The sequence below is a fragment of the Choloepus didactylus genome, chromosome 12 (assembly GCF_015220235.1).
Source record: "Choloepus didactylus isolate mChoDid1 chromosome 12, mChoDid1.pri, whole genome shotgun sequence".
Lineage (NCBI taxonomy): Eukaryota > Metazoa > Chordata > Mammalia > Pilosa > Megalonychidae > Choloepus > Choloepus didactylus.
The window spans coordinates 62,062,510-62,086,413 of NC_051318.1; the positions used below are offsets into that span (position 1 = coordinate 62,062,510).

At 38.3% G+C, this 23,904-nt stretch overlaps 1 protein-coding gene and 1 pseudogene across 4 annotated transcripts in view; both read left to right on the top strand.

The window, feature by feature from the left end:
• Positions 1-23,904, top strand: part of TBC1D4 (TBC1 domain family member 4) — a 238,222-nt gene that overhangs the window by 99,263 nt on the left and 115,055 nt on the right. The gene's annotated exons all lie outside the window — the stretch shown is intronic.
• LOC119506707 lies at positions 958-19,165 on the top strand (annotated as a pseudogene).

Below are 23,904 nucleotides of genomic sequence, written 5' to 3' on the forward strand. Positions count from 1 at the left end.
TGAGGTGCTTGGTTTCACTGAAACTTCTCCAGCAGTATGTATTATTTTATAATCTTTTCTAAAATCAGCATCTTCTTAATTTAATTTGCATTTTAAATTTAAACATGTTTATGTTACTACTTAAGAATTATCTTTGTTCTATTTGAGTCTGTGTTTTTCTTGTAAGTTTGCTTGAGTTTTTAAAAAAATAATAAAACCTTTATAGTAAACACAAAAAGAAATGGGGAATTGGGCTAAATAAGTTCTCTTTTGTAATGGTGCTGTAGAATTCAACCAGGAAGAGAAAATATAATAATTACAAAACTAATGTAATTGGAGTTTATATCAAGAAAATACAGAATAGAGATTAACAAAGTCTTTCTTTGACATGTATATGTGTCAGTTATTATTGAGTTTGTGAAATGTTGGAGTTGTTTAATAAAAGTATACTTACTGTTTTTATTCTAAAAGGTATTTATTGAGTCAAAAACAATGTTTGTAATTATATGATAATGTGCAAAATAAAATAATGCTCATTTATAATGTATTTAGAATGCAGAAGTTAAAGAAATATGAATAATGTTTAAAAAATAATAATTGAGCGTATAATAAAAGATTTTGTTTAGTACTGGTGAAAAATTAATTTATAGTAAAATGATTTTATTACTATGAAATTAGAACCAATCATCTTAATTCCCTTTCCCGCCCCCTCATTAAAAAACCTCCACAAATTTTTCATGTAAAAATAAAATGAATAATGATGAGAAATTGAGGATCAGGTGGAAGGTGAGGAATTCAAAATCATTTACCCTGGGTCTTCTGGTACCTGGCCATGTACAGGAGTAGGTCGTCAGACTTGGTTGACAAGCAGTTCATTCTCCTTGTTTGGTTTATTTTCGCTTGCGTGCCTGGAATAGTCCTTGAGAGAAGGGCCCTGGAGCACGGGGGCTGAGTGTTCTTTCCCCTTGACTGCAAATGCCAGGCATGCTGTCAGACTGGACTGTGAAGCTAAGTAACCTGGGCCTGATGTCTCGCATGCTTCACCGCTTCCTCTTATTTTGGCAGGGAACAGAAGATGTTCAGATGCCATTTGCTTTACCTCTCTGTGAGCTCCATTTCCCCGTTTTGTGCTTAGGCGGTATGTGTTTTTAGATATAAAGTCTCCTATATCTCTCTCACTTGTACCTTCTTTATAAGTTTTACCTTTTATTCTGTGCTAGCTTGAATTAAAATGGACATACAAAATGATTTATTAGAAGTATTTTCATCACAGACTGTGATACATTTGTTTTAAAGTTTACTAAGGGTTAAGTTTTCCATACCAAATGAAATATGTAAAGTGAGGTAGGGCAGTGGTCTTTTAAATGGGGAATGTGGTCAAATTGTTAAACTTCAAATACCTTATTCTTTTCTTTGAAGCTATTACCTGAGAATGGAAGTATTTATTAAATTGCCATCATTATTATATGAATGGTTAGTTCTTGTTTTGAAAGAATGATGAAATGTTCTCTTGAGTCCTTTTCAGTTTTTCTGCCAGAGCTTTTAAGGGCAGGAGAGAGTGAAAGTATATACCTCAGGAGTCTGGGGATAAATCCCTTGCTGTCTGCCACAAGTGCTAAATTACTTTGATGCCTTGTTGTATATTAAGATTAATGCAGATTTTAGTCTATATTCTAGAATACATCTTGTTTATTGAATATAAAAGTGTTCTAAATTGCTTAACAATAAAATTACTTAAACCCCTCCTCTCCAATCTGTAAGAATGATTCTACTGGAATATGTGTCATCTTTCTGCTTGGCTTTGGGGCATCTGTTGGCAGAATATTATATATCTTTCAGCGTACACGTAGTGTAATTTTAATAGTTTCTTAGGAGAAGGAGGAGAAACAGCTCAAGATCCATGTATTAGCAGATGCCAAGGAGAATTTTTATTTGAAGAGGTCATTTGAGAAAAAGTTTATAGGTTTTCATGATTTGAGTAATTCCTTACTGCATAATGTTTACTTTTCATTATTTCAAACACAAATTCATTAATTTGACAAATGTTCTAGCCTCCAAGACTGAAATAAATTTGTGTCATGAAGTTTGCAGTGTAGTTTTTCCTACAGTTTCTAGTTTGATTGACACACTTAAAAATTAGTGTGAACTTGCTGCTTTTATTCTCAAGTAGCTGAAAAAGAAATAAAAAACAAAGAAATCAAATTTCAAGCTAACTGTACATCAAGAGAGTTACATCCATGATCAAGTAGGTTTTATCTCTTGTATGCAAGAGAGCTGAAACATAAGAAAATCAGTTAATGTACTACATCACATCAACAAACAAAGGTAAAAGTAACATGAATATCACAATTGATGCAGCAAAGGCTTTAGCAAAATCCAGTTCCCTTTCCTGGTAAAGGCACTTCAAAAATAGGAATAAAGGGAAACTTCCTCAGCATGTTAATGGAAATATTTGAAAAAACCACAGACAGTATCATACTCAATTAACAACTGAATTGAGTTGTTGTCTGAAAAATAAACCTGCTGTATTCTGTGGTTGAGAAAACATATATTAATCTGTAGTCTCTGCTAATTATTTCTGGAGACTTTCTCATTGCCAGAGTATTGCATTTTTTATGTATAACTCTTGATAGAAAAGAACTGATTGTGCCTGTTTGAGTGAAGTACTGTGTTCTTTCTGGTTGTACCCTACTTTCAGCTACTGAAAAAGCTGCCTACTGTCAAGATCATTTAGTATTATGTACTTACTGAAAAGAGTTATAGAGGAAGTCCTTGACTGCTTGACTTACAAACAGCTCATGCATGCAAATTGCAGCAGATGTCCACCCCACTCAGCTCACCCCCACCGTCATGGGAGTTGTTATAGGAAGGAAGCTTGGAGTTTGTGAAGATATTATGACTTCAGAGGAAGAAAGGGGTAATTTAAGAACAGATAAGGGGATCTGATCCTGGAGACAATCTCTCAAGCAAGTTTGAGGGTACAGCAAGAGCAGTGGAAGATTGGTGCATGTGACTTTCCCCTTTAAATAATTTTCCTTCTCTTCTGGCTAAGTTTTAAAAAGGGTTTTGAGAATTATAGCATGTTAGAGATGGATAAGACAGCAAGAGATTATTGAGTTCCTATCCAACAATAATGTTATAATGTAAAGGAAGCCTGCTTAAAGTGACTCATCCAGGTTCACCTGGTTAATTAGTGGCAGCATATATATGCATCTTGAGATTTAGAGCCTAGTCTTGGGTTTTTCATTCTAGACCTTATTCTTTTTCTAGAGTGCTCAGTGCCAGTAGGAGATGATGCAACATGAAGCTGGAGACCAAATCTGAAACGAAATCACAAAAGGCCTTAAATGTCATGCCAAGGAATCTGGACTTAGCTTGTGTGTGATGGAGAGCTGTTAATGATTTTAAACATGGGTATGACATCAGATTTGCATTTAGAAAAAATATTTTGCCTGTAATGTGGAGAATGGAGTATGTCGGGGAGTATATGGGTGAAGGGTTGTCATTAGGAAGCTATGGGAGTAGTCCATGCAAAATATAATGAGACAGAATATAAATAGTGGGAGTAGAGAGGAGGGGGTCTGGTTAGAGCAACATTAAGGAGGCAGAAAGATGGGATTTAATGATTGCTTGGATATTGGGGGGGGCAGGATGAAAAGAGAGTGAGAAATTTATGCATTTTGGTTATCTAGGGTGCCTATCAAACCATCCCACAAATTAATGACTGAAACCAACAGCAGTCATTTATTTGCTCATTATTCTGCAATCTGGTCAAGTCTTGGTGAGGGTGGCTTATCTCTTTGATGAGCTCCATGTGGCAGCTGCTGGAGCTGGAATTTTCAGGATGAGTTCTTCATTGTCTGGTATCTTAGCTGAGTTTGCTGTGTCATCTCAAGGCTGGCTAGGTTCTCTCTCCAGGTGGTCTCTCCACGTGGTTAACTTTAGTTTCTTCCATAGCATGGTGGTTCCATAGAAGTCTGAATTCTTACATGGGGTCTGGCTTTTCCCAGATTGCAAAAGTAGAAGCTAAAGGCCTTCATAATGCCTGGGTGCAGAAGTCCCAGACCATTACTGCATTCTGCTGGTCAGAGCAGTCATAAGGCAACCCAGATTCAAGGGGAGGGGAAGTTGCTCCTATTAAAGAAGTTGTGTACATACTGAATCCACAACTGTCTGCACTCTGGCCACCAATTATTACACGAACACAGTAGACATCCCTCTTCAGAATGGGTGTGCAAGAGTGGGGTTGGAGCCATAAAATAGTTACTGGTCCAGAGCAGTTCTGAAATCCAGCCATTTATCCCTGTTTTGGAGTCTGGGAATGTACCTTAATGAGGGTCCAGTTTGCACTGTGAATGGTTTTCTGTGGTTCTCCCTTTGTGGCATCCTTCCTTTTCAATAAGAAATGGCCAGTGTTTGCAGCCGAGTAGCTTTTCTAGCCTGCTTCCTGCCCTTAGGAGTTTGGGAGCCCAGAGACCACTTTTGATTTTGGAATTTCTCATTTCATTTTAGTCCACGCTATATTTTGTTAGCTGGTATAGCTAACAAAATTTTTGAGGGCTTCTTGTATATTAATTATAGTCCACTCTATTTGGCAAAAGCCACACCCAGAAATACCTTTGAGATTTGCTTTTTTGTACTTTCAACTGGGTATCAGGTTTCTGTGGGATAAAACTCTGAAGATTCTTGGAAGCCCCTTTTCTAGCTGAGAGGGTCTAGGAGGCAGTGTCTTAGGTCTTTGAGTCTTAAAAAAAGAGTGTTACTTGATAGTTACCTGGAGCTTAATTTTTGTAGGCAGAATGTTAGATTTGATCTTTGTTCTGAGACTAATTTTTTAAAAACTTTTAATTTTGAAATACTGTAAAACTTATGACAGTTACAAAAATAATACAAACTCCAACTACAACATACTCCTCTCCCCCAGATATCCAAATATACCAATATTAACATTTTGCCATATCATTGTCTCTATCCATCTGTCTGTCTGTCCATCTGTCCTTCTGTCTGCCTGTCTACCTATGTATCAGTCCATTTTCCTAACACGAGTGTAGGTTGTATACAACATGCTCCTTGACCACTTAATAATTACATGCATGTATCCTAAGAACAAGGGTATTGACTTTTGTAACCACCTTAAATGCAGTTAATAAGTTCAGGAAATTTAATGTTGATATATAGCTTACAGTCTATTTTCCAGTTTTTTTCTTGTGTCCCAATAATGTGCTTTTGAGCGTTTGCTCCTTCCCTTTCAGATCCTGTCCAGGATCACAGATTGCATTTAACTGTCATTGTCTCTTTAGTTTCTCTTTCTCTTTCTCTTTCTCTTTCTCTTTTTCTTTCTTTTTTCTTTTTTTTTTTTTTTTTTTTTTTTTTAAATTGTGAGCATATATACAACATAAGCTTTCCCATCTCAACCACTCCCAGGCGTGCCATTCAGTAGGATTAATCACATTCACAATATTACAGCCCCCTCACCACCATCCATTACTAAAACTTCCCCATCTCTCCAAACAGAAACCCTACACCCTTTATGTATTAACTCCCCATTACCCTTGTCCCCTTCCCTGGCAACCTGTACTCTACGTTCTATCTTAGGCTTACATATTCTCTGATATTTCCTTTGTAGTTACCATGGGGCTTAAATTTAACATCCTAAATCTGTTATCAATCTTGTTTGCTTTGATACCAACTTAACTTCAATTGTGTACACAAACTATGTTTCCTATACCCTTCCATCCTCCCATCTTTAGGTAGTACTTGCCACAAAATATATGTTTATACCTAATGAGTCCCAAACTACTGATTTATCGTTACATTTCATGCATTTGCCCTTTAGATCTTGTAGAAAGTAAAACCTGGAGTTACATACCATAAATACAATAGTCCTGGCATTTATATTTATCCATTTTGTTACCCTTACTGAAGGTCTGTATTTCTTCATGCAGCTTCGATCTATTGTCTTATTGTCCTTTCCTTTCAACCTACAGAACTCTGGCATCTCTTGTGAGGCCAGTCTAATGCTGATATACTCTCTCAGCTTTTGTTTATTTGGGAATATCCGAATTTCTCCCTCATTTTTTTTTTTTTTCAATAGATATTTGTTTCATAAGTGAGTGTAAAAACAGAGGAAAATGTTTATAAATAATGTAAAGAGGGAACAATACAAAATTATGAGCTCAGTATGTCACAGTGTGGGTCTATTTGGGTTTTTTCCTGTTTGGAGTTCATTGAATGTTTTTGATGATGATATTCATTTATTTCATTTAATTTTGGAAATTCAGTATTTCTTTGAATATTTTCTATGCCCCCTTTTCTCTTCTACTTCTGGGACTCCCACAATGTGTGTCTTGGTATGCTTGATGGTTTTCCACAGGTTCCTAGGCCCTGTTCACTTCTCTTCATTCCTTCCTCTTTCTGTTCCGCAGACAGGATGATTTCAATTGTCTCATCTTCATGTTCATTGTCTTTCTTCTTCCAGTTTCAATCTGCTGTTGAACCCCTCTAGAAAATTTTTAATTTCTGTTACTGTGGTCTTCAGCTCTTTTTGATTTCTTTTCATAATTTGTATCTCTCCATTGGTAGTCTCTTTGTGTTCATCTGTCATTTTCCTGATTTCCTTTTTTTATTTGTCCATATTTTCCTTCAGCTCTTTGAACATATTTTAGGACCATTTTTTAAAAAATTCAGTTTTACTGAGATATATTCACACACCATACACTCACCCACAGTGTACAATCAACTGTTCACAGTACCATCATATAGTTGTACTTTCATCACCACAGTCAAGTTTTGAACATTTTCCTTACTCCAAAAAAATAAAAATGGGAATAAAAATAAAAGTAAAAAGGAACACTTAAAGCATTTCCCCTTCATCCCACCCTATTTTTCATTTATTTTATGTTCCCATTTTTCTACTCATCTGTCCATACACTGGAGAAAGGGAGTTGAGCCACAAGGTTTTTACAGTCACACAGTCACACTAGCTAAGCCACACAGTTATGCAGTCGTCTTTAAGAATCAAGGCTACTGGGTTGCAGTTTGACAGTTTCAGGTATTTCCTTCTAGCTATTCTGATATACCAAAAACTAAAAAGGGATACCTACATAATGCATAAGAATGCCTCCAGAGTGACCTCTCGACTCCATTTGAAATCTCTCAGCCACTGAAACTTTATTTCGTTTCATTTCGCTTCCCCCTTTTGATCAAGATTTTCTCAATCCCATGATGCCAGGTCCAGGCTCATACCCGGGAGTCATGTCCCACATTGCCAGGGAGATTTACACCCCTAGGAGTCATGTCCCATGTAGAGGGGGGGACGGCAGTAAGTTCACCTGCTAGGTGGGCTTAGAGAGAGGGGAAACCACATCTGAGCAACAAAGAGGTACTCGGGGGAGACTCTTAGGCACAATTATAAGTAGGCTTACCCTCTAGGACCATTTTTTTGAAAAGTCTTTGTCTGGTTTGTTCCATGTCTGGTTCTTCTCTTTGGTGGTTTCTAATGCTTTAATCTTCTCCTTTGCCATGGACATTGCTTCCTCTTTCTTTGTATGTTTTTTAATATTTTGTTGAAACCTGAACATTTTGATATTTTAATGTGTTATTGCTGGAACATAGACTCTCAAGTGTCTGTTCCTTAACTTGTATCCAACTAGTGTTATGACATAGTTTTCCTTGAATGCCAAGGGTCTGCACTGGGAATGGGTCACTCTGCACTGAGTGGGGGAGGGGTGAGGGAAGGACCAGCCAGGGCTCCAGGAAATCCGACCACTTATAAGTTGACTTTTTCTTGATTGAGCACTTGCCCTGTCACTGCAGTCCTTTACCTGGTTCCAGAGGGAGCAGAGTAACCCTTGTTCACATACTGGGAGCAAATATATCCATCTCAAGGTATCTAATGGTGACCGAAGACTGAACCAGGACCCTCGTCTCAGGCTCACCATCCCAGAACTTGCCTGCATGTAGAACGCAGCTCAGAGTTCTATGGAGTGCTGTAGGAGAACAGTCAAATGAAGGCTGCCTGGGCCAAGGGTTTTCTGGCTGAAAGACATGGATGGCACTGTCCAGGGTCATGAGGGAACTGTTTCCTAGAGAAGAGAGGACATTTGTTTTGATGTAAATGGAGGAATTCCTAGTGCCACATATGCATGACTGAGACAAGATACATGAGCAGAAAGGACCACAGATGTTCCCATGTTTTAGCCTCAAGCTGTGATCTAAACTCCATCATCACCAAAGAGCTCTGTGATTGCTTTCCTCTGTAGGTCAGATATTACTGTGGGAACTGCTGTCACTGATCCTTGGATCCTTAAATATAGTAGGTTCGATTAGGTCCCAGGTTTGCAGAATTCAGTGGCAGCACCTAATCTCCAGAGACAAGGCAGGCAGACTACCATAATGGACAGGAGAGTCAAAGAAGTAATCAAAGTAGTCTGACTTGCAGAGACCTATGGCGTTGACTAGTAGGTCATGGGGACCTAGAAGGAAAATAGATGGGATGGTGAGCCTGAGACGAGTGTCCCTCTCCCAACAAAAGCTTTGAACAACCAGTACAAACTAGCAGAAACATCTTTTTTACTGTTCCAGAAAACAGTTAAAAAAGCTTTTGTTGTGGGATGGAGCCCTGAGGCTTCTCACCCGCCATCTTGATTGGGGCACCTGAAACTATTTTTAACTCTGAGAGTCTTGCTGAGAGAGACTGCAGATGAAAGTAGCTTTACTTTTGGACTCATTAAGTCCTGACATCTTTATATTTCTTCTAATTTCTGATTGAAAATGAAACAGTTCCTTCTTAGCTTATCTTGTTTCTCCCTTACTTTATCATATGTAGGTGAAAAAAGCCATTTTGCTTGGAAATCTCCTTAGCCTCATGCACAAGTTCTTTAGGTACTCTTTCTTTCATGCATGTTATTGTTAACAATGGTTTCACTAATTGTTTTGCCATATATAATTTGTGTCCCCTTTTGTCCATCCTCCAATAGCAATCTCCTCCCTGCTCTCCCAACTTCCACCAACAGTCTCCTCTCATTCCTTCAGGCCTCCACGTGTTGCCCACTCCTAAGGGTAATGCCCCATGTTTTAGGCTTTTGTTATGCCAGTAACCTACTTCTAGATACTTTTACATTGTTTATTGCATAAAAAATTCACCCCAAACTAAAAGGCTTAAAATGACAACAACATTTATTTCTCACTCCTCTGCAATTTGCTCATGTCTTGGTGAGAACAGTTCATTTCTTCTCCATATGACATCTGCTGGGACTGGAATGTCCAAGGTGGCTTCTTCATTCACATGTCTAGAGTCTGTGCTGGGATGAATGAAACATCTGGGCGCTGACCACACATCTCTTTCTCTCCATATGGCCTGTTTACATGGCTTGCTTGTGCTTCCTCACAGCATGGTGGTCCCAAGGTAGTCTGACTTCAAACATAGCTGTTGGGTGTTTTCAGTGCATGAAACTGGAAGCAGCCAGGCCTAAGTGCCTGGGCTTGGAGATCATGGAATGTTATTTCGACTACTTCTATTGCTCAGAGCAATCACAGGACCAGCCTAGATTCAAAGGGAGGAAATTAGCCTTCCCCTCTCAATGGGAGGGTTATGAAGAATTTGTGGCTATCTCTGATCCACTACACTAGGCTAACTCCTAGATATTTATGGCTTGAGTAGCTTTGGTAGATTATGATACTGTTCACTTGGACTGAATTTTCTGGGAGTGGTAATGGTTCACTTATGGATACATTGTAAAGGAACAAAGTCTTTCTGGAGATGTAGACCAATTTACCTCTCCTCACAGTATAATTATATTATTTTTTTTCATATCCTCTGTTAGTAGTCTCTATTTCCTCTTCTATCAACTCTAGACAGTTTCTCTTAAATTTCTGTGCTAATTCTACCACTTTTCCTTTTTATCTCTTTTTCCTCCATGTATACTTTCCAGATTCTGGCATCTACACTTTTATTTTTCTGTTGATAAGATTGATGTCATTACATTGTATTTCATATGAATAATTGATTTCATACTTTGTAGGCTGATTTTTTGGTGAATGGATTATGATTAATGATTAAAGGGTTTTATGTTATTGTGACTGTGTAAATACTAATTATGGTGCCAGTGTGTCATAATTATACTTCTTATGTTTTTATAGCTTTTTGGTTTTCTCTGAGTCACTATTTACCTTTTTAAAATTTTTTTGCCTTCTCTGATAAGTCATAGCCTTAAATTCTCGTCACATGTAAAGCATGCTAAGTAATCTGTGAAATCCTTTCTTTCACTAGATTCCCTTCACCTAGAGCCCTTTGTACACTGTTTCAGTTGAGATTGATTACACTGTAGTAAGTTTTATAGATTTCAAGGTTGGATCTACTCTTGATCTTAATTTACTCCTTTGTTTTGCTGGAACATATCTTCAAATAACTTCTCTAAAATGAATATATGGGTAAACTTTTGAATCCTTTCATGACTGAAAATGTCTTACTCTGTCATCAGGATTTTTTTTTTTTTCAACATTGTATGAAAATAAATACCCATGTTCTCAGGACATGACCTCTTAATTATGTTATAAATAAATGTAAAGGGATGTGGCGACTGTGACAAAATCTATTTTATGAGCTTGTGTTTGTTTTCCTTATCATTGTTGTTTTCTTTTTGGTATTCATACTTTTGGATTTTAGAGATTGTAGACCTTAGTTGGTTTAATTTGTTGGCAGTTAGTTATAGGACATGACAAACTTGTGAAATTCTGCCTAAAATGACTTTACTGGGAAATCATTATTCATAGAAAACTGTAAAATGTTTAGAGTATCCCCCTTTTGGTCCTTATTTAAGAAACTCTTTGATTTTTCCCTGGTGAGATAAGGTTGTATTGCTTAAAACTTATTGCAGGAAGGTTTGTCTCTGTAGGTGAACTTGAGCTTTAACAACATCTGAAAAGCTTTTAGACCTGTGGACAATGATGGTGTTTGGGTCAATTCTTTTACCCCTTCTTGAAACAGCCATTGAGAGAGAAAAGGTTGATATGTAAATTCCATTAACTGCATTCAAATCTGAAAGAAAAGTGCTTTATTATTTTAGCATAATGGACAGAGTTGTCTGGGAGGCTTTGCTGTTGTTGTGTTTTTTTGTTTTGTTTTTTGTTTTTTGTTTTTTGTTTTTTTTTTTTTTTACCTGTGGAGGTGTGAAATTTGCAGCTTGTGGTTTTTAATGAAGGGAACTGAATTAAGCATTTACCCTTTGCATAAATTATAAGCAGTTGAAACAACGCTGTGGAAAACTTTGCTTGACAGCAGGAACTACATTAATAGCAGGTCATGAGACAAACGAGGTGCCCTGCAGGGAAGCTCAAAAGCCAGGGGGTTGCAAAAACCACCTGATACTGTATATAAATAAGGAAGCTTAAACAAACCAGCCCATTAAAATGGGAAGGATGCAAAAATAAACTAGTTCTGGAGCCATGATACATACCAAGGTATTGCTTATAGTTTTCTGGATTGTGAACTTCATAAACTGTTTGAGTTTGCTATTTCTAGCAACTCATAAGAATGAGACAAGGAATACTTATAAATAGCCTTTGTTAGTCTACAGTAATCCAGTGACCGTGGAATGTACTTCATATTATGACCTGTGCATTTCACTATTTACTTAAAAATAAAGTTTGTGAAGAAGGTCTTCTAGTTTGAACAGCCTTTCATATGTTAATCTGTTTTGGATAACCCTGCAAAGTTAAGATCCGCAGCAGCCTCCTTGGTGAGGAGTAGACAGGGAGGAGGTAGAGGTTTGGTGTTCCCTTTTGAGGACTAGCCTTACCTGCTGCTGAGTAAATAGAGGGAAGTAACAGTTTCTGATGTCTTTAGATTTCAGAAAACTTCTACCTTTGTCCCTTTGTCATCAGACTTTGGACACTTTAATACTTAAAGGAACAACAATGTTCTTTTTAGAAACCATATTAAAACTTTGATGAAACTTGTATTTTGTGTATAACACTTCTAAATGAAAACTTTATGTTTTTAGCACCTACACTGAATGGTAAATGGTTGTTTGTGTACTTGCCGACTTCTCTACTGAATGTGTTCTCTTTAACAGCAATGATTTCCACCCCACTGTATACTCTGGGGAATCTAGCAAGAGTTTTGCAAATATTAGATGCTCAGTAGAGGTTTGTTGAGTGAAATTAATTAGATACAGGTTTTTCCTATGTTGTTTCCCTTTAAATCAACATCTGCACTATGTTAGAGTATTGGAAACATAGTAACATTGCTCTCTGCTCAGAAGCATTGCCAAATACATATTTGATTGAAGGCTTATAATGGGAAGTAAAACAAGAACAAAACAAAACAGTTTGCTAAATATGTATAAATGTTTTCAAGGACTGGCTGGCATATTAGCTTCTATTGTATTTGAAATAATATGTATAATTCTTGGTGTTATTAAATAAAGTGTGCATTCTGGTAAGCATTTGACATATAGGTCATTCTCTCTGAGAACTTTCTTTTTCTTTTCTGTTCTCTTTTTTTCCTTCTTTCTTCCATGATCACAGCTAAATGCTGGCATACAGATTTAATAAGACTGCCACAATTACCATTGTTCTGTCACGAATGCCATAGCTTTTGGTGACCTCTTGTGTTTCATGATGTTTTCTTTTTTAGAATTCACAAGGGCTATGGCAAGATCTAAAATTTTGCGGACCCTAACTTGTGATTCTACTAAACTTAGGTTATTTCCTGGTAATATGAATTTGAGCTAAAATAAATGGATCCGAAATGCCATTCAATGTGAGTTTAAAAAATCAGCATTTGAGTATCAGCTTTCATTTACTAGTTGAAGGACTTTAGTTCTTAAGTGACTTATACTTGTCCTGTCTCCCATAAAGTAAGGGCCAACTTAGAATTAGTTGAAAAGCACTTTGTAAACTATTAAGCTGTATTTGTAAGACAATAATTATTAGTTATATTAAATAATCCTGTGTTTCAAAACAGCTTGTGTAGTTATTTTCAGAAGCCAAATCATTGTGATAGACTGACTCATGTTGTTTCTCTAGGCAAGTAAATATCTTGATATATTCAAGAAAGACTTTTGTTTATACCCTTTAAGAAACATCCAGTTGGTTGGTTGACCAAGATGGTGGCATAAACTTCAGGTTGCTGTTCCTCCACAGAACCTTTGAACAACTTGCAATAACTGGCAGAGCTATCATCCTCTGAACTCTGGAAAACAGTTAAGGGTTTCAGTCACTGGGAAAGTGTCAAATCAAGAAAATTCAGCTTTCAAAAAATAGTAGGAGAAGCCTGCGGCACCCTTGCTAGCCCCTCCCCGGTGCGGTATGAAGCCAGCATGTACTCCCATTGTGGGCCCCTAACCCTATTCCTGAGGTAATGGAGTAACCGCTTTGCACATACTATGGTGCCTATATGCCCCTCCATCCTTTTGGGTGGCAGCCTGAAAGACTGAACCAGGAAACTCCTCTCTGACTGATACACCCCCCCCCCCCCCGCCCATCCCCAAGAACTTGCCTTGCCTGCAGACAGAAACAGCTTGCAGGCAGCAAAAGCAGTGTAAGAAACAATTAAGTCAAAGCTGCCTGGGCAAATAATTACCTGATTTAAGTCATACAATAAATAGAGCATAGTGGGAGGGAGAGAAAGTCTATTTCATAGAGAATAGAGGGGCATTAGAATTCCTGTAAGGGGGTGGGGGTGAGGGTAGGGGTGGATTCCTAAGGCCATGAGAGAATACAAATACAGGACAAGACACAACCTCAGGTAGTGTAGCCAAGTGGAGTTTCATTGAGAAGGTTGACAGTTGACTAATGATCTGATGAGGTGGAGAAGAGCAGGAGGTTCATGAACCTGAGAAGGAATATATTGGTCTGTTGAGAAACAGTAAGCAGGAACAAGGGGAGAGTGGTAGGAGATGAGTTCAGAGAAATGGTAGAGAATCAGAAAATACAGCATGTTTTAAACCATTCCTAAGGACTTTTTTGGCTTTTACTTTAAATGTCAAGGGAAGCTGTTGGAGGGTTTTGAATAGAAGAGAGATGTGATCCAAGTTTGGCTGCTTGTGTTGAGAAAGGGTTTAAATGGGGCATGGACAGTTAGTTAGGAGACTTGCCATAATCCAGGCAAGATATGGTGGTGGGTTCGAAGAGGTTGATAGCAGTAGGAGTGATGAAAAGTGGTCACCTTCTGGATAATTTTGAAGGTAAAGCCAACAGAATTTGCTGATGGGTTTAAATAGACTATGTGAGAAAGAGATGAGTCAAGGATGGTAGCATGACTTTTGACCTGAGCTACTGGAAAAATAAATTTGCCATTTACTGATGACAAAGACTAAGGTGGGGTGCATGTTTGAGGAGGTATACCAGTACTTTAGTTATGAATAGTTTGATATATCTGTTAGACATCCATTTGGAGATGTCAAGTAGTCAGTTGGTACATGTGTTTGAAATTCTGGGGATTGATCTGGGCTCTAGATGATGGAACTCATCATTGGGAATCATTGAGAATCATCAACATTCTGGTATTATTTAAGGTGTTTGAGGCTGCAAGAGTGGATGAAATTACTAGGTGGAACAAGTGTAAAGAGAAGATAAGAGGACCAGTCACTGAGCCCTGGGTAGCTCCAAGGATTGGAGTTCTGGGACATGAAAGTAGTAAGCAGAGGAGACTAAAAAAGGAGAGCCAGAGAAATGGAGAAAAGCTGGGAGGACAGTGTGGTGTCCTGGAAGCCAAGTGAAGAAAGTATTTTAAGGGGGAAGAAATGATCATCTGTGTCAAATGCTCCCAATGGGTCTAGTTAGATAAGAACTGTGAATTAACCATAGGTTTTAGCAATATAGAAATCCTACTAGCTATTTCGGTGGAGTGGTGAAGCAATTGCCTGACTGATGTGGGTTCCTGAAGGAAAGGGAGAAGAGAAATTGGAGACAGTGAACATAGGCAACTCTTTCAAAGGTTTAAATTGCACATATGAGGAGAGAATTTGGGTAGTAGCTAAATAGGGAAGTGGGGTAAAGATAAATTTTTTTTTTAGGATGGGAGAAAAAATAATATGTTTGTAAACTGATGGAAAAGATAAAGTAAAGAAGGGAAAATTGATCATGTAGGAAAGAGGGGAGAATTGCTAGAGCAATGTCCTTAAGTTTGAAAGAGGTGATGCACCTGATGTACAAGTTACATGAGTGGATGGAGTGGGATAGGGAGACGGTGGCCTCTCTAAACATGTTCATTTAGAGTACCAAGAGAGAAGGCAGAGTTTATGGGCACAGATGTAAATAGGTGGTTAGATGTGGTGTTGGGAACTTGTGGAAGCTCTCTTTGGATTTATATCCAAAGATAATATACAATCTATATTATGTAATGTAACATTTGTAATATATATCTATAATACACTATATGTTAGCCTAGCATAAAACCAAATAGAATTTGAGAAAGATGAGTTTTTGAGTTTGCATATTGTGTATCTGCTCAGATATCCTAATGTTTAAAGTAAGAGTTGACCATGGTAGGCTCATATACCTTGACATCTGCTGTAATTTTCTGGTCTTTGTCTAAATTTCTTTGAAGTTCATATGCAGCATCCTTAAGCTTTTACTTCAAGCCTTGAGGAATTACTGTTTAAAGGCAGACTGTTAGAGTTAGAGTCTAGTTAATTTTTTATTGATTGTGTTTTAACTCCAGGACTACCATTTTATGTTAGTGAATGATACCGGGAATCCAAAAGGCAAATGAAGATTGCAAAGGTGGCGGTGAAAGAGTCCCCTGGTGTAACAGCTGGGTTACTGACAGAAAGCTTTGCCTAAATTGAGTCTGCATCCTGGTCATTCTGGATATATATTTCTACTTAATCTCCTGATCCTTTAACTGTTGAGACTTGACTCTCCATTTTATCTCTGCCTTGATCTTTTCATTTCTAAGTTTTTGGCTTCGTAACACATCTTCTGGACTTACACTTTCTTTGACTTCTGGGGCCCCAGACTTCTGATTTGTTAAAAATTTCCCACAATTGTTTGTATTTTATCTTATTATTTTTCAGACCTTTTCTCCTTACATTCTGCTGGTCCTTGTCCCTCTCTAACACAATTGTCTTGATACCTATAATTGGTAGGAAGCCAATCAGACTATAACATAATTGATTAGGTTTATTTTTTAACTGGGTTTATAAATTGTAAGAATTACTATGCATGAGTTGATGAATGATTTCCTAAAATTCTGGAATTATTTAATCTGTCAAAATATGATATTTTTATTCTACAGGATTTATTTAGCCAGTTTGTTTCTCATAGTCTAGGATATTAAAAAAAAAAAAACAACAACTCTGAAAATATAACAGTGGGAAAAAGCCAAGCTTTTCTGTGAACTAGACTGTTTTTACATACAGTGTTTTTCTGAAGAGGCAAAAAATAAATAAATAAATAAATAAAAGGTTACTGCTTGCCTCTGGAAAAGGAAAGAGGAAGTGGTTGTGACTAACTTTAATATGAAACGTAAATCTTATGATTAGTGATCTTGTGTTTTTTCAAAGTGTCCTGTCAAGTTTGCCTATAATTCATTTTGACCGCAGGTAGTTAACTGACAGAAGCAAGATCTGTCTGTAGGGTGACTACCCCTAACAGGGTGTGGTTCTAGCTGTCACAAACATAGGATTCAGGTAAGCCTGTTGCTTTAAAGCTGAAAAGTTAGAAGTCTGAAATATTGTAGTCTGTCTGCTAATTACACACACACACACACACACACACACACACACACACACACCCCAAATAATGGAATGCAGAATACACAGTGAGCAACAGTTGTTACTATCTCGTGAGCACTTACTATCTGCCAGGCATATATGTGCTCTCATTTAATTCTTACAACAATCCTTTGATTTAGGTATCATCAACCCATTATATAAATGAAAAGAACTTGAAAGCAAAGAGTTTTAAACTCAAAGAGTTTTTTCTAAAGAGAAGCTAATAATAAATTTTGTTAGTCTAACATAGTCCATAAATTGAAGAGCTGGGACTAGAGCCCATATTGTCTGAATGATTCTGGAAGGCGTTAATGTATAACATAACCTATGTGTCCCTAAGTTTAGAAGATAATTGAATTCAGTGGAGGTAACTTAGGTCAGTGTTATAATACATTATTACTTGTGGGCATGGCAGTATACTCTAGAACTGTAGTTCTTAAAGTGTGGTTTGCTGAACTCTAGGGTTCCCTGAGATGCTTTCATGGAGTCTTTAAGTCAAAACTATTTTCATAGTAATGCTATTTATTATGTGCCTTTTTTGCTATGTTGACATCTGCACTGATAGTGCAAAAGGAATGGGAGCTAAAACTGCTGGCTCCTTAGCATGAATCAAAACAGTGGCATCAAACTTTACTAATGGTCATTGTAGTCCTACACTATTAAGAACTCACAATAAAAAAAAAAAAATAGGAAAAAAAAGAAAGGCAGTTCCACTTAAGGATGTCTTTGATGAAACAGTAAAAATTATTCACTTTATTTAATCTTGACCTTGAAGGACACACCTTCTTAATATAATGTGTGACAAAATTGGAACTGAATATCCAATATGGTTGTCTCGAGGAAAATCATTTGTGCAATTGTCTGAGTTTTGTGCTAGGCAGAAAAACGACCCCATAAATATGTCCTCACCCTAACCCAGGAACCTGTATGTCTTTTACCTTACATGGCAAAAGTGACCTTGCTGATGTGCCTAAGGTTGATAAGGACCTTGGGAAGGGGAGATTATCCCGGATTTTCCAGGCAGGCCTAATCTAATCACCTGAGTTTTTAAAAGTGGAAGGGGAGTGCATTACTTACCTGGAGTCTTAGCTTATCGGGGATGGTAACTGGGACCCAATGTGTGCTCCTGCTATCTTTGCCTCCTAACCTGTAGCCACCATGCATGTGTGCATCTCCATCCACATCGGCCAGCCTGCTGTCCAGATTGGCAATGCCTGCTGGGAGCTCTACTGCCTGGAACACGTCATAGCCTGGTGGCCAGTTGCCAAGTGACAAGATCATGTTGGGAGGAGATGACTTCTTAAACACCTTCTTCAGTGAGACAGGCACTGGAAAGCACATGCCCAGGGCAGTGTTTGAAGACCTGGAATCCAAGGTCATTGATGAAGTTTGCATTGGCATCTACCGCCAGCTCTTCCACTCTGAGCAGCTCATCACAGGCAAGGGAGATGCTGCCAGTAACTATGCCCACAGGCACTACACCATTGGCACGGAGATCACTGACTTCATCTTAGACAGAATTCGGAAGTTGATTGACCAGTGCATAGGTCTTCAGGGCATCTTGGTTTGCCACAGCTTTGGTGGGGAGACTGGTTCTGGGTTCACCTCCTTGCTGATGGAACGTCTTTCTGTTGATTATGGCAAGAAGTCCAAGCTGGAGTTTTCCATTTACCCAGCCCCCCAGGTTTCCACAGCTGTGGTTGAGCCCTACAACTCTATCCTCACCACCCACATCACCCGTCTATGACATCTGTTGTAGGAACCTCGATATTGAGCGCCCAACCTACGCCACCTTAATTGCCTAATTAGCCGGATTGTGTCCTCCATCGCTGCTTCCTTCAGGTTTGATGGTGCCCTGAATGTTGATCTGACAGAATTCCAGACCAATCTGGTGCCATATCGCCGCATCCACCTTCCTCTGGCCACATATGCCCAGTCATCACTATGGGGAAAGCCTACCATGAACAGCTTTCTGTAGCAGGGATTACCAATGCTTGCTTCAAGCCTGCCAACCTGATGATGAAATGTGACCCTCGCCACAGTAAATACATGGCTTGCTGCCTGTTGTACCGTGGCAACGTGGTTCACAAAGACGTCAGTGCTGCCATTGCTACCATCAGGACCAAGCACACCATCCAGTGTGTGGATTGTCCCACGGCTTCAAGGTCGGCATTAACTACCAGCCTCCCACTGTAGTACCTGGTGGAGACTTGGCCAAGGTCCAGTGAGCTGTGTGCATGCTGAGCAACACCACAGCCCTTGCTGAGGCCTGGGCTCACCTGGACCACAAGTTCGACTGGATATATGCCAAGCGTGTCTCTGTCCACTGGTGTGTGGGGGAGGGGATGGAGGAAGGAAAGTTTTCTGAGATCCATGAGGACATGGCTGCCCTCGAGAAGGAGTATGAGGAGGTTGGTGTGGATTCTATTGAAGGAGAGGGCGAGGAAGAAGGAAAGGAATACTAATACCCATTTCTCTCAGCCCTTCAGCACAAGATACACTCTCAGTACTTGCGCTTGTATGTTAGTTGAGTAGACTTTAAACTCTGTTTAAATTGTCTTCATTCTAAATTGTGATCATGTCTTATTTTTCTATGTGTATCTGTCAAGTTTTCCATCATGTCTCAAAGTATAGGCTTTTATAAAGAAGTTAAAAAAAAAAAGTGGAAGGGAAGGTAAAGGAGGAGATCAGGGTGATTGAGACATAAGGACTTGACCTGCCATTGCTGGCTTCGCAGATGGAGGAAGGAGGCCACAAGCCAAGGAGTGTGGGCACCTTCTAGAATCTGTGAACCACCCTCAGCTGATGGCCAGCAAGAAAATGGGAACCTTAGTCCTACAACCACAAGGAAATAGGTTCTCCCCTAGAGCCAATCTGCCAACACCTTGATTTTAGTACAGTGAGATACTTACTGGACTTCTGATCTACAGAATTGTAAGATAATAAGTTTGTGGTAATTTATTAGGGCAGCAATAGAAAACTAATCTAATACAAGTTGTGAGCTAAACTAGCCAGTTTTTTTTATGGAACACCGTTTTTACTTGAAAGAATGATGGACAACAAACCATAGTTTGAGTCATAGGTATTGGGCGTACATTTTCTTAAAAATGAACAAAGTGAGCTTGACATTTCAAATGAAACAACTGACCATATTTACAATTTTAGAAAAACTTCTGTTTGCCACTGTGAGCTTTAAAGCTTGCCAGTACTGAAGACTTTTTTGATGACATTGGTGGTGATATTGACAAATGTGATATTTTGATATTAGTGAATGAAATGTGTCAACATTTGAAAAATCTGAGTAATTCAGTGAACCAATATTCTCTAAAATACCAGCACCTGGGTCACAAAGTCATGCATTGGTAGAGATCCATTTGAAGTAAAAGGTTTTTTAAAAAATGGATTTTAATGGGACAGAGTAAAGAAAGTTCACTAATTTAGTTTTCGATGCCACATTACAATTAACCTTTAAGAAGCTATAGCTTGGGTTTCGGTATAATATCAAAGAAGAATATCCATAATTATCTGAAAAGTCTATTAAAATATTTCCCCCTTCTCCAGTATATATTTGTGTGAGGCCAGACTGTCTTCATATACTTCAACTAAAGTAACATATCTGAGCAGATTGAATGCACAACCAGATGTGAGAATCTAGCTAGCTAGCTTCTAAGTTAGATGTTGAAGAGATTTGCGACAGTGTAAAACAATGCCACTCTTCTCACAAAATCTTTTTGTTTTGAAAAATTTATTTTTCTTAGAAATATATTATCTTTGAAGGTATGTAATGGATTTATTATTTTAAATGAATTAGTAAATAATTATTTAAAATTTCTCAGTTGTAATCTCTAAAATGGTAAATACCAGTAGAGATAGCCACACAAACAAAAGCTCTTTAGGGTCTTTCCACAATTTTAAGGAGTGAGAAATGCTATTCAAGAAAGCACTTCAAAAATGATAATAAATTTATGTAATTATTGATATGGAAAAATGTCTAAGTCATGTTTTTAAGTAATGAAGTCGCAGAACTTTGTGTTTAAAATGATCCTATTTCTACCTATGTTAACTATATGTGCAGAGAGAAATGTTTGGAGGTGTGTTCATAAAATTTCAGCAGTGGTTGTCTCTGGAAGAGTATTTTCTTATTTGTACTTGTCCTTATGGTTTTATTATTTTACAATGAGCATGTATATAAAACTATGTTATGTTTCATTTCACAGCATGTGTTATTTTCACAAAGAATATGAAGAATTATGTGTTCATAAAAGCTATTTTTATGGTGCACTCTTTTCCAAAGATGTTAAGTGATAGGTTTTTTGGTCCAAACTTATTGCCCAACACTTTAATGTGGTAGTTTGAATTTACTGTATTTTTAAGATGGTGTTATCAGCAGCTTGACCATTTGATAGTGATATTGATAGAGATATTTAATAATGCAGTAGTATACTAATGACTTTATTAACCCTTTTGTTTTCTGTTTAGTATTTGTTAGGATAAACCTTAGAAGACATAATTAGATTGAATGTATTTATAAAAATACTTTAAATTGCTCAAGATCATAGCAAGAAATGGGGGCTTTATGGTGCACACAGTTAATCATAAGCCGGCACTTTCATAGAAACCCAGTGTTTGCTGACTACTTTTTAGTATAATCACAGTCTTTGATCTCATCCTTTTCTCAAGACTGGAAAATACCATATTCATTGCCTGGATTCAGTTAACATGACTGTGAGTGAGTTAAATAAATCTGCTGAATCTAGGAGAGTTTCTTACCAGTTAAATGGGTATAATAATAGAATTACCTCATAGGTTGGTTGTGAGGATTAAAGGCGATAAAATAAAGAGCTTTTAGGACAGTACCTAGCACATAGTAAGTACTCAATAATGGTATCTGTTGTCTTCTAGAAAGTGCTCACAGTAAGTCCGCAGCAAACATTATTTAGAGTTAACTTTTCCAGGTATTCACTTGCAAATTGTTTTATGTGTTTTACATCAATAGTAATTTTGCAAACGTAGTTAGAAGCTCCTCTTTTAGGAGCAGGCACTTGCTTTTCAGGCAACACTCTTAATTTGATTTATACTTTTTTTTTCCCAAAAGAAAACACTCTGGGCTAAGTCAAGACCCTGTTTGTATTCTGATCTAGGGATGTGTTCTAGTTTGCTAACGCTGCGGAATGCAAAACACTAGAGATGGATTGGCTTTTATAAAAAGGGGGCTTACTTGGCTACACAGTTGCAGTCTTAAGGCCATAAAGTGTCCAAGGTAACACATCAGTAATCAGGTACCTTCACTGGAGGATGGCCAATGGCGTCCGGAAAACCTCTGTTAGCTGGAAGGCACGTGGCTGGCGTCTGCTCCAAAGTTCTGGTTTCAAAATGGCTTTCTCCCAGGACGTTCCCCTCTAGCAAGCTTGCTCCTCTTCAAAACATCACTCACAGCTGCACTGCGTTCCTTCTCTTTGAGTCAGCTCATTTATATGGCTCCACTGATCAAGGCCCACCCTGAATGGGTGGGGCCACGCCTCCATGGAAATATCCCATCAGTTATCATCTACAGTTGGGTGGGGCGCATCTCCATGCAAACAACCTAATCCAAACGTTCCAACTTAATCCCCACTATTATGTCTGCCCCACAAGATTGCATCAAAGAATATGGCTTTTTCTGGGGGACACAGTACATTCAAACCGGCACAGGAGGTACGCAGAACCACCATATTTTCCTTCCATTATTTGTTTGCTCATTCGTTTGTTCACTCATTTGCAAATGTATATTGACTACAAGCCATGTACTAGGCCTTTTGTAAGGGGTTGGTAAGGAGACATGAGATAATTCTAGAACCCGTGGGAGACTCAGCTACTGGGAACTAAATCTAGTGTAAGTGCTCTGTAGGGGAAGCGTGTATGCTGGGGACAGTTTGGAGGAGCAGGTTGCTGCTCCTGGTCACTGGGGTAGAGCACCAGTTGGAAAGTGCTTTGGAGGAAAGTTTCCCTGAGGGGGGAACACTGAATGGAATTATGTTAGTCAGGGGAAAACATGGGCAAAAGGGCCTCCAGGGCTGAAGACTTTGTTCTTCTGGCTTCATCCTGGTTCTCTGTGGACATCTTATCTCCAGCTGATGTTCTCTAGATGCAGTTTGTGTGGAAGATTTATTAGTGATGTTTTATGTTTTTCACATTCTATTCACTAGGCTAAAAGAGAGTGTGCTGGTTTGAATGTATTATGTCCCCCAGAAAAAGCCATATTCTTTGATGCAGTCTTGTGGGGCACATGTTTTGGTGCTGATTAGATTTGCATGGAAATGCACCCCACCCAACTGTAGGTGATAACTCTGATGAGATATTTCCATGAAGGTGTGGCCCCATCCATTCAGGGTGGGCCTTGCTCAGTGGAGCCATATAAATGAGCTGACAGGCAGCGGGAACTCAGTGCAGCTGTGAGTGACATTTTGAAGAGGGGCTACAGCCAAGAGGGACACTTTGAAGAAAGCACAGGAGCTGCAGATGAGAGACAGTTTGAAGACAGCCATTGAAAGCAGACTCTTGCTCCGGAAAAGCTGAGAGAGGACAAATATCCCAAGTGCAACTAAGAGTGACATTTTTGAGGAACTGCAGCTGAGAGAGGAATGTCCTGGGAGAAAGACATTTTGAAACCAGAACTTGGGAGAAGATGCTAGCCACGTGACTTCCCAGCTAACAGAGGTTTCCCAGACACCAGTAACCATCCTCCAGTGCAGGTACCTGATTGCTGATGTGTTACCTTGGACACTTTATGGCCTTAAGACTGTAACTGTGTAACAAATAAACCCCCTTTATAAAAGCCAATCCATCTCTGGTGTTTTGCATTCTGGCAGCATTAGCAAACTAGAACACAGAGCATATGACTTTATCCAATATTTATAGTTTTCAGGAAATTTAATGGAGGGAAGGTTTCGGAAAGATTTTTCCTAGGTTTTTGTTAACCATAACAGTTTTTCAAAAAATTTAAGGATTTTTTTCTTCTTTTTTTTTAAATTTAAAATTACTTTATTTATCAAGTAATAATGAAAAAAATTTCCAAGCAAAGCAAAGCAAAGCAATGTTTTGGAAAAACAAATATCTTGAAATAACTTCCTTCCTTCTAATATACTCCTACCATACCAAAAGAAAATTAACGAACCATAGTCACAGCTGAGCATCCCCATATTGTTAAGATCAGCCTCAATGTCTT